Source organism: Martes martes (assembly GCF_963455335.1).
Source record: "Martes martes genome assembly, chromosome: 10".
In the NCBI taxonomy this organism is placed as follows: domain Eukaryota; kingdom Metazoa; phylum Chordata; class Mammalia; order Carnivora; family Mustelidae; genus Martes; species Martes martes.
This window is the reverse complement of record NC_137898.1, coordinates 38,582,226-38,592,342: the sequence shown is the minus strand read 5'-3', so window position 1 is coordinate 38,592,342 and position 10,117 is coordinate 38,582,226. Positions and strand designations below refer to the sequence as shown.

General features: G+C 38.9%; 1 pseudogene across 1 annotated transcript; it reads left to right on the top strand.

Annotated features, from left to right (window-relative positions):
- The first annotated feature begins 8,910 nt into the window (after positions 1-8,910).
- LOC308351659 (small ribosomal subunit protein uS2-like) lies at positions 8,911-9,803 on the top strand (annotated as a pseudogene). Its single transcript has one exon. The product of its transcript is annotated as a small ribosomal subunit protein uS2-like (transcript).
- The last annotated feature ends 314 nt before the right edge of the window (positions 9,804-10,117 follow it).

The following is a 10,117-nucleotide window of genomic DNA, read 5'->3' as shown; positions in this document are numbered from 1 at the left end:
ATCTGAGAATATGCAGGGAATAATCTCAGTCTTTTGGTATCGGTTGAGCCCTGATTTGTGACCCAGTATGTGGTCTCTTCTGGAGAAGGTTCCATGTGCACTTGAGAAGAATGAGTATTCTGTTGTTTTAGGGTGGAATGTTCTGTATATATCTATGAGGTCCATCTGGTCCAATGTGTCATTCAATGCTCTTATTTCTTTATTGATTTTCTGCTTCGATGATCTGTCTATTTCTGAGAGAGGCGTGTTAAGATCTCCTACTATTAATGTATTCATATCAATATGACTCTTTATCTTGATTAATAGTTTTCTTATGTAATTGGCTGCTCCCATATTGGGGGCATAGATATTTACAATTGTTAGATCATCTTGGTGGATAGTCCCTTTAAGAATGATGTAGTGTCCTTCTGTATCTCTGACTACCGTCTTTAGTTTAAAATCTAATTTATCTGATATGAGAATCGCTACCCCGGCCTTCTTTTGAGGCCTATTGGCGTGAAAGATGCTTCTCCATCCCTTCACTTTCAGTCTGGGTGTATCTTTAGGTTCAAAATGGGTCTCTTGTAGACAACATATGGATGGGTCCTGTCGTTTTATCCAATCTGCAACCCTGTGTCATTTTATGGGTGCATTTAGGCCATTCACATTGAGAGTGATTATTGAGAGATACGTTTTTATTGACATTGTGTTATCTTTGAAGTCTTTCTTTCTGTCGATTGTCTCTATATTTCTGTTCAATGCTATTCTTAGGATTTTTCCTCTTTTATAGAACCCCCCTTAATATTTCCTGCAGTGTCGGCTTGGTGGTTGCATAGTCTTTTAAGCCTTGCCGGTCTTGGAAACTCTTTATCTCTCCATCCATTTTGAATGTCAGTCTTGCTGGATAAAGTATTCTTGGCTGCATGTTCTCCTCATTTAGTGCCCTGAATATATCTTGCCAGCCCTTTCTGGCTTGCCAGGTCTCTGTGGACAGGTCTGACGTTATTCTGATGGGCTTTCCTCTGTATGTAAGGAGCTTCTTTGTCCTAGCGGCTTTCAAGAGATTGTATCTACAATTATGATTCCTCAATTTTACTATGAGGTGCCTGGATGTTTTTTTTGAATTTGTAATCTTGGGGGGAGACCGTTCTGCCTCTAGTATATGAACACTTGTTCCATTCGCAAGATTGGGAAAATTTTCATGAAGAACTTGTTCCACTATATCTTCTAGACTTCTTTCTTTCTCCTCCCCTTCAGGGATTCCAATAATTCTGACGTTGGAACGTTTCATGGCATCATTTATTTCCCTGATTCTGTTTTCGTGGCTTCTAAGCTGTTTGTTCCAGGCTTCCTCCTGATCCTTTCTCTCTATCTGTTTGTCCTCCAGATCACTAATTCTATCTTCTGTCTCAGTTACCCTAGCTTTTAGAGAATTTAGATTAGATTGGAACTCATTGAGAGCATTGTGTACCTCATCCCTGGTGGCCTTCAGCTCTGCCCTAACATTATGAGCCTCCTCTCTGGTCGCTTTCAATTCTGCCCTAATCAATTCCATTTGGTCATCCATGGCTTTCTCCAACCTAGCTATTGCCTGGATAATTGTTAGCCTGAATTCTCTTTCTGACATATTGTCTATGTTGATAGCCATTAGCTCTGTTGCAGAAGGCCCATCCTCTGTATTTTTCTTCTGTTGGGGATTCCTCCTCCTAGTCATTTTGGTGAGAGATGACTGGACAGATGTAGCTGGATGTATCAACCGTGGTGCCGTCAAGGTGCACCCTGGAACGCTTCTGAGCACTCAGGATTCCCCACCCAAACGAGAGAAAAAAGAAAAGAAAAAGAAAAAAGAGAGAGAGAGAGAGACAGGAAAAAGAGGGAAGATAAAAGAGAAGGTTCAGCCCAAATGGGCCCCAGGGTAAGATTTATGACGTATACAAACAAAAACAGACAAACAAAAAGACTGATAAAAGTATATGATGAGAGAAAATACATATATATATATATATATATAAGCAAAAAAAGGAGGAGCCTCGTCAAGAAGAACCCCAAGTATAAGATTTATATACTATCAGGACAAACATAAATACACAGAGACACAGGCAGAAGAAAAAGATGGGAGCATGGTTATAGATTCTCAGTGTGGGCGAGGAAGGTTATTTTGATTCTTCCTGGATGTATCTTGATATCTTTGTTAAAGGACTCAACTTTCCTAAGAAAAAGCGGGATTAAAAATTGGTTTACCTAGGGGCACCTGGGTGGCTCAGTGGGTTAAGCCTCTGCCTTCGGCTCAGGTCATGATCTCAGGGTCCTGGGATCAAGTCCCGCATCGGGCTCTCTGCTCGGCAGGGAGCCTGCTTCCTCCTCTCTCTCTCTCTCTCTCTCTCTCTGTCTACTTGTGATCTCTCTCTGCCAAATAAATAAATAAATTCTAAAAAAAAAAAAAAAAAAAAAAAAAAAATTGGTTTACCTATAGGGGTAGCATTGATTGGAGAAAGGGGGTACCTTGAAGTTTAACTCTATATGAATATTAGAAAATAAAAATAAAAAGGAATAAACTGGACTAAACTAAACTAAATTTTTTTTAAAAATTAAAAAAATAGAAAAGCAAAAGAAAAACACATGTGTATGTATCAAAAAATTCAGGTTAGAAGTTTATTATGGAATTTGATGTACTGGACATCTCACTGTGATGGTAAATAGGTTAAAAAATTATCTATATAAAAAAAGAAAAAAAAATGAACCAGAATAGTGGGAAAGAATTAAAAATAAAAGTTGTATCTATGAAGTAGTGGTGGTTGTTCTCTTGTAGTCTTTTTTTTTTTTTCTTTCCTGATTTGTTTTCTGGGGGAGGGGGCTGCCACATGGGTTTTCAGTCAATGATGTTCCCCGAGTTAAGTCCTCCCGACCCCCTCAAGGGGGTGGGCTCTGAGAAAAACAGTTTTTTCAGGCTTTTGTTCTCTGGAGGTTTTTATGTTTGTTCACTTCTTTTCTCTCGCCTTGACAGCTTTTGATGGTTTTTGGAGGTTTAGAGGAAAGAAAACTGCACCCCAACCTCCCTCTCAGAGAGAAGCCTCAGTCTGCTCCCCTGCAGGTGCTGCAGCCGCTGGGCCACTGGCAGAGCAGGTTCTGAGTCGCGGTCCCTGGGGACGCAGGATCTCCTGCTTGTACGCAAAACCAAGGCAGCGGTGGCTGTCTGGGCAGCTCCAGACCACCAGAGAGGTTCCAAGCAGCGATCGGACACTGAGATTTTCCCGCTGGCTGGGGCTAAGAGTGCCGGGCTTGCGCGCACCTCTCCCAGGGAAGGGTTTGGGGCGCGGCGCCTCCAGCTCTATTGGTTCTATCGGCTCTATCACCGCGTGGGTCTGAGAACACCAGGCTGAGCATTCGTGCACCTCTCTCAGGGGAGGTTGAGGCACGCGCGCATCTCCAGTAAGGTGCGCGTTCTGCCGTCTGGTGTGGCTCCCAGCCCCTCACGGGAGCCGGACTCCGCCCATTCTCGGGCGCACTGGCGGCTCAGGGACAAAGACCAGGTTTCTCCGCCGCACTCTCTCTGGCTCAGCGCCAGGGGAGGCTGTCCTGGGTCTGGGGACTTAAGCCCCTGTCCCTAGCCGCCCCGATTCCCACAATTTCCCCGCGCGATCCTTTGCTCTTTTGAGTGCTTTCAACAAGACTCCAAGTTAATGCTGGTCCCCAGATGCAGGGCACTCTCGTATTGGGGTATTATTTTCCATTCGGTCGCCTCTGGTGGCTCCCTCCCCCTTTTGTTTATCTTCCGATATCAGTCCGACGTTCCCACTCCACTTTACCTGCCCACTGGCGTCTTCTGGCCCCCGTAGAGATCCAGACGTGTATAATTCTGATCTCAGGCTGATTTCATGGGTGATCGGAGTTCTTTGGTAGGTAATCAGCTCACTTTAGGGTACAGGTTGAAAAGGCACCTCCTCCTATTTCCCCACCATCTTGTCTCCTCCTGAAATTCCTTTTTTATCCCTAATAATTTTTTTGCATCAAAATCTACATTTTGTGATATTAATATAGTTGTCCCAAATTGCTTTTGATTTTCTATATAGCATTTTTTAAAAAGGTCTCATTCTTGTATTTAAAATGCATCTCATGTAAGCAGTATGTAAGAGGAATTTGTACTTTTATGCAGTACCCAAATTGGGTCAATTACCTGGAGTATAATATATATTTACATTTATTATAATCAATGATGTAGTTATATTTTCTATCTTCCTATTATTTATTCCCTTTTGTGTGATTTGGTTTATGTTTCTTTTCTCCCCTTCTCTTTTGATTTAGTCATGCATTTATCTCTTTTTTTAACTATTAAACATGCTTATACATTGTTTAATTCTTCTTTAAATTATTTACATTGTTGAAGTTGTTTACAGATTTTTAAATTCTTTTTTAAATTATTACTCAGAGGGTTGTAACATCAACCATTATCTTATTACAGGCTAATAAAAACAATATTTACATCTTCCCCAACACTGTTAGAGCCCTACATCTATTAAATTATATGCACCACACACATCTATGTTGCCATGAATTTTAGTTCTACATAGGGCTAAACTCATCAAAGTATTGAATATTGTTCATTTTATTCAGTTATTGTTGTTCATTTTTAACCAAAATTTACTTGTATTTGCCCATTTATTTACTCTTTTTAGTTCTCTTCTACATATCCTAGTTTTCATTACTATCTCTTAACTATAATCTGAAAAATTCCTTTCTCTACACACAAGCCTACTTGCTTCCAATTTCCTTCTTCTATCTTACCTTTATTTTTGAGGATTTTGTTTCCTGAGTAGAGATTAGATTGACTGTTATTTGTCTTAGTACATTAAATATGCCATACTCTTGCTACAGGTTTCCACTGTTTCTATTAAGAGGTCAGCATGAACAAATATTTCTTTCTTTGATAGTAACATATTTTTTCTTCGTTGTATACTTTCAAGATTTCCACTTTCTTTCAATTTCAGCAGTTTTACTATGATGTGTAGAAGTGTGGTGTTTATGTGTGTGTGTCTGTGTCTGTTTATACTGCTCTGAGTTTGCTGCCCTTTTTGAGTCTGTGTATTCATGTCTTCCACTTGTTTTATTGCTCAGACATTGTTTTTTCAAGTACTGCTTTTTCTCCATTCTCTCCCTGGAACTTGATTTGCATGTATGTTAACACACTTGACTGTGTCCCATATGTCTCTTACACTTTTATATTTTTTCAGTTTTCTTTTTATGTTCCAAGTTGAGTGTTTACATCTGAATTCCAATATCCAGTTCTTTGGTAGGTCTGCCTTTACTGCCTTTCCCTCCTTATTATTAGTCCTATTTTATTATCTCATGCTGTATTTATAAATTTTTAAAAAGGTTCAGTCTACAGCAAGGTTATCCCTATTTTCCCTGCATGATTCTTTCAGGGCTAAGGGTTCTTGTCTCTCAGTCTTGTAATAATATATCTCAGCTATTCTTGACTTTCCAAGTTAGCTCTTTAGCTTCCCAGCCCATGCAATTTCAAATTTTATAAATATATCTAAGAGAGACTACATTTATCATGAAGCTGGCCTCTTCCCATGAGTAACTATTTTGTCCTAAGCATGCAAGATAGTGAACTCCTTTATATATGTTTTTGGCTTCGTTTTCCAGCCTTGTATGCAACCTCAGAGCTCAGAACTAGCTTCAAATTTGAGAGCACTGAAAGGTTCATATGTCACTCTAGCCCCAAGTTTCTGCAAAATATACTACTGGAGTATCTTTCTACCTGTGGAGAGTATCTTGTCTGTGATAAGCCTGACCATCAGCCCACATGCAGAAACCAGTCAATGTTATAAGGAAAGCACTGGTCATCCTTAAGTCATCACAGCACACTTTTTTTTTCTGTGAATTTTAGCTCATTCAGGCCTTGTTGCCCCCAAGTCCTCTGATGCCTTTAAAAATATGACTTTGTAACTTATTTGGCTTTATTAGGTGTAACAGGAGCATTAGTCTGTTGCAAACTGCTGCACCTTACCTAGAAATGTTTCTGTGGAGTTGTTTGACTGATTTGTAGGTAAAAACTATATAGCTCATTTGTATCTGTATATATACCTTCTAGATAGGGTTTAAGTTTCTTCTGTCAGGCAGCTAGTTAGGAGTAGATTACCTTAATCTTCTCAGAAATTAGGTGCTTCAAATTTATTTTCAGTGATAACTGGTTTTTCTCCAGTCTAGTTCTACTCCTTGGATTAGTTTTACTCTTTCCTGGTAGAAAATCCTGGACATTTATAGAGACTGCCTATTATGACAGGAACTCAACCAACTCTAGTTTTTATTCTACCAGTCGCCTGATATAATGAAGGTACAGTTTGGACACTCAGATGTTCAGCCTCAGATTTCTGCTTAGGTTCTCAGCTCAGTAACCAACCCTCCACCAACCCCCATATCAAACCGGAAATTAACTTCAATAGGGAAAGTGTTTCCAAATGTCTGACTCACTTTGCTTAGCTTCCTTTCTCTCTCAAAATTAGAACTTAATAAGTATTTATTGTGATATGCTCTCAAATTTAATTTTTGTCTTTTTTTTTTTCCCCAGTTTGGTTAGTTATTCTCAGTGAATGGACTGGCCCACAAGAAATTATCATGCTGCTTTCAAGTTAATTATCATGTATTTTAATTCTATTTCTACTTTCAACCACACAAGACATTATAGTCAGCATGTATTTTGTACCTTATTCTGTATACTTATCTTTTCTCTTTTTTCTCCATTCCTTTTCATCTGTTTTATTCACTTTCTAAAAAAACTTCTAAAATTTCCTTTAGTAGCTATGCTATTAACCAACTCTCTGCAAATAAAAGACGATGAACGTATAATTTTTTGCAATTATTCAGAAAAACCTACAGAAAGAAATAGGTGCTGCTAAACTTAACATAAAATGAAATTAAAGTTTTAATCAATAGAGCAAGGTACCAACCCTTTTATTCACAGATGATGTCAAATATTTATAAGTGTTCATCTATTAAAATTGTTACATTTTTAGAGTAATGGAAATAAATTTATAATTCATTTGATTAAAGAGACTTCTAGGGAGCCTGTGAAAAATGACTATGTAATTTCTTCAACTCAAAGAGGAAAAAAATATTTAAAAGACATAAAACTAAACCAAAATTAATTTACTTGAAAAGAAACACTTCAATTTTTGAGCATGGTGGAGATATATATGTATATGTATATATATATATATATATATATATATATATATATTCAAATATATTTTGAAGCCTCCCTCCATTACTCATGAGAAAGAACTCACTTCAAAATTTGCTCCACAATGAGGAGTTCTGACCCTTTTCATTAACCTTTTTATCCATCTCCCCCAATCTCAATCCTGACATTTCAACAGATCTCTGATGTTATTGATGCATGTTAGACTTCAAATTGAAATGTCATAAGCCACTTAAAATTCTCCTTGATTCACATCAAACTCAGTCATAATTTCTGTGCAACAGAACTCTTAAGAGTTAGAAATAGAATTTTTATTTGCTCTATGCATTTTTAAAACAATCTAATAAGTACAAGAAATACATAATATTTATACAGGACATAAAATAAATTAAATTCAGTTTCAAAAGTCCTCTTTTACCTAATAATTTTCTGGAAATTGATGTGGTTGCTATAGATATAATAATTAAATGGCACTCCGTGCCTTAACAAAATAAGAGGAGATCCTTCAAGCCATGTGCATAATTAATTTCCTTTTAAATCAAGAATAATTTCCTTATATTAACAGCAGTTAAATGTGTCTGAGTTTCTAGGTTATTCGTTACTGACATTATAAGAAAATCTTAGAAACCAAAAAACACAGGAGAAGGAATAGGTATTCCAAATGACTTTGGCTTAATCTAAATTCTATGGACAAATAATTATCACCATTTAGTGGGCTGTTGGCTCTGCAGGGCTGCCATGCATTTCATTTCAATGACCATGCAATTCTGGGATCAAAATGTATTTATCAATTAGTAAAGGATGAACAGTTTTTGGTAATCTTGGATTTGTCAATGTCAAGAGAGAGGTGACTTAAAATATATAACACATATGACAATAGTCACTTAAAAAAGAAATATCTCTAAAAAAAACTTAACTTAGCCCTGGCAGATTCAGTATGTATCTTTACTCCTCAAAAATGTTGCATAACTACAGTAGAACCGGGCTGAATTACAAGGCCATAATTTGTACTGGAACCCCACCCTACGGTGGGGCAGGTCCTAGCAGGAACCCACCCAACTGGAGTATTGAAAGAAACTCTTGACGGCATGGCTGGAAAAAGACTAGCTCCCAGGCAGACCCAGGCCAGCTTAATCTTAAAAGAGGAAAACAAAGAGTAGAATCACAGATAATTGTCAGTAGTCAGTACATAAGAAGACAGTGATCTGGAAATAAGGGACAGAAATAAAATCCCAGGGGAAAATATAAGGGACACAGCATTGGCAGGACTAGAAAACATTACTAGTTCTAGAAAATCAAGTACAAGACAATGTTTGATAAGATATATCCCTGACACAGAGTGATAAAAAGGGAACCTAGGTCTGAGACCTGGGGTGATAAGGTCAAGACTGGAGTAGCCACAGCCTGATTTAAAAAGGTAAGAAGAGGGGCGCCTGGGTGGCTCAGTGGGTTAAAGCCTCTGCCTTCAGCTCAGGTCATGATCCCAGGGTCCTGGGATCGAGCCCCGCATCGGGCTCTCTGCTCAGCAAGGAGCCTGCTTTCCCTTCTCCCTCTCTCTCTCTCTGCCTACTTGTGATCTCTCTCTGTCAAATAAATAAATAAATAATCTAAAAAAAATAAAAAGTAAAAAATAAAAAGGTAAGAAGAGTAAAGCCTTTCTGCACAACCCAGGGAAAATCCATACAGCATTGTTGTGTGTTCCCATCATAACTTAAAGGGAAACTTTCACAATGTTCAAAGACCTTGACAGCCTGCAAATGATCAGGAGGAGGATGTCTTCAAATTCCTTGCAGCAGGAACCCATTTAGGTAGTCCCAACCTTGACTTCCCAATGGAACAGTACATCCTTTCCCAAAGGAAAAGTGATGGTATCTACATCGTAAGTCAGAAGAAAATCTGGGAGAAGCTTCTGGCAGCTCATGCTTTTCCTGCCATATAAAACTCTGATGATATCAATGTCGTATCCTCCAGGAATACTGGCCAGCAAGCTGCGCTGACATTTGCTGATGCTACTGGAACCACTCCTATTGCTGGCTGCTTCACTCCTGGAACCTTCACTAATCAGATCTAGACAGCCTTCCACGAGCCAAGACTTCTGGTGCTTGCTGATCCCAGGGCTGACCAGCAGCCTCTGCACGGCTCTCATCCTCTCACAAAGGCTCTCAGAGAGGCGTCTTATATTAACCTTATTATTCTATGTAACACAGACTCTCCTCTGTGTTACGTGGACAACGCCATCCCTTGCAACAACAAATGAGCTCATTCAGTGGGTCTAACGTGGTAGATGCCGGCCCAGGAAGTTCTGAGCTTGCCTGGCACCATTTCCCATGACCACTCATGGAAGGTCATGCCTGATCTCTACTTCTCCAGAGATCCCGAAAAGACTGAAAAGGAAAAGCAGGCCACTGATGAAAAGGCTGTGACCAAGAAGGAATTTCAGGGTGAGCCGATGACTCCAGCTCCTGAGTCTGCGGCTACTCAGCCTGAGGTCACAGACTGGTCTGAAGAAGGGGCCCTCTGCGCCTAGTCAGCAGTTCCCTACTAAAGCCTGGAGTGCTCAGCCGGCCGCTGGTCTGTATCTCCCATTGCTCAGGCCACTGAATGGGTAGGAACAACCACTTAGTGGCCTTAAGCTGCTCTTCCAGAAAGGCAAACAAAATGGAAATTAGGTTGGTGGGAAATAGTTTCTTTAAAAAAAAAAAAAAAAAAAAAAGGAGTTGAGGGTAAAAATAAAACAAAAACAAAAACATAAAATCACATGTGGGAAGAAATCCAAATTTTCCAAGAATATCACCTTAATCACCTTAGATTTTTCTCATAAGTGAATAAATGTCAATGAACAGAACTAATCTTAACCATTTACAAGGTTTGGTAATGTTTTTAATTATTTTTTCTTTGTTTTTATTTTTAGGCAGATAAATTTATGACCTCCATATA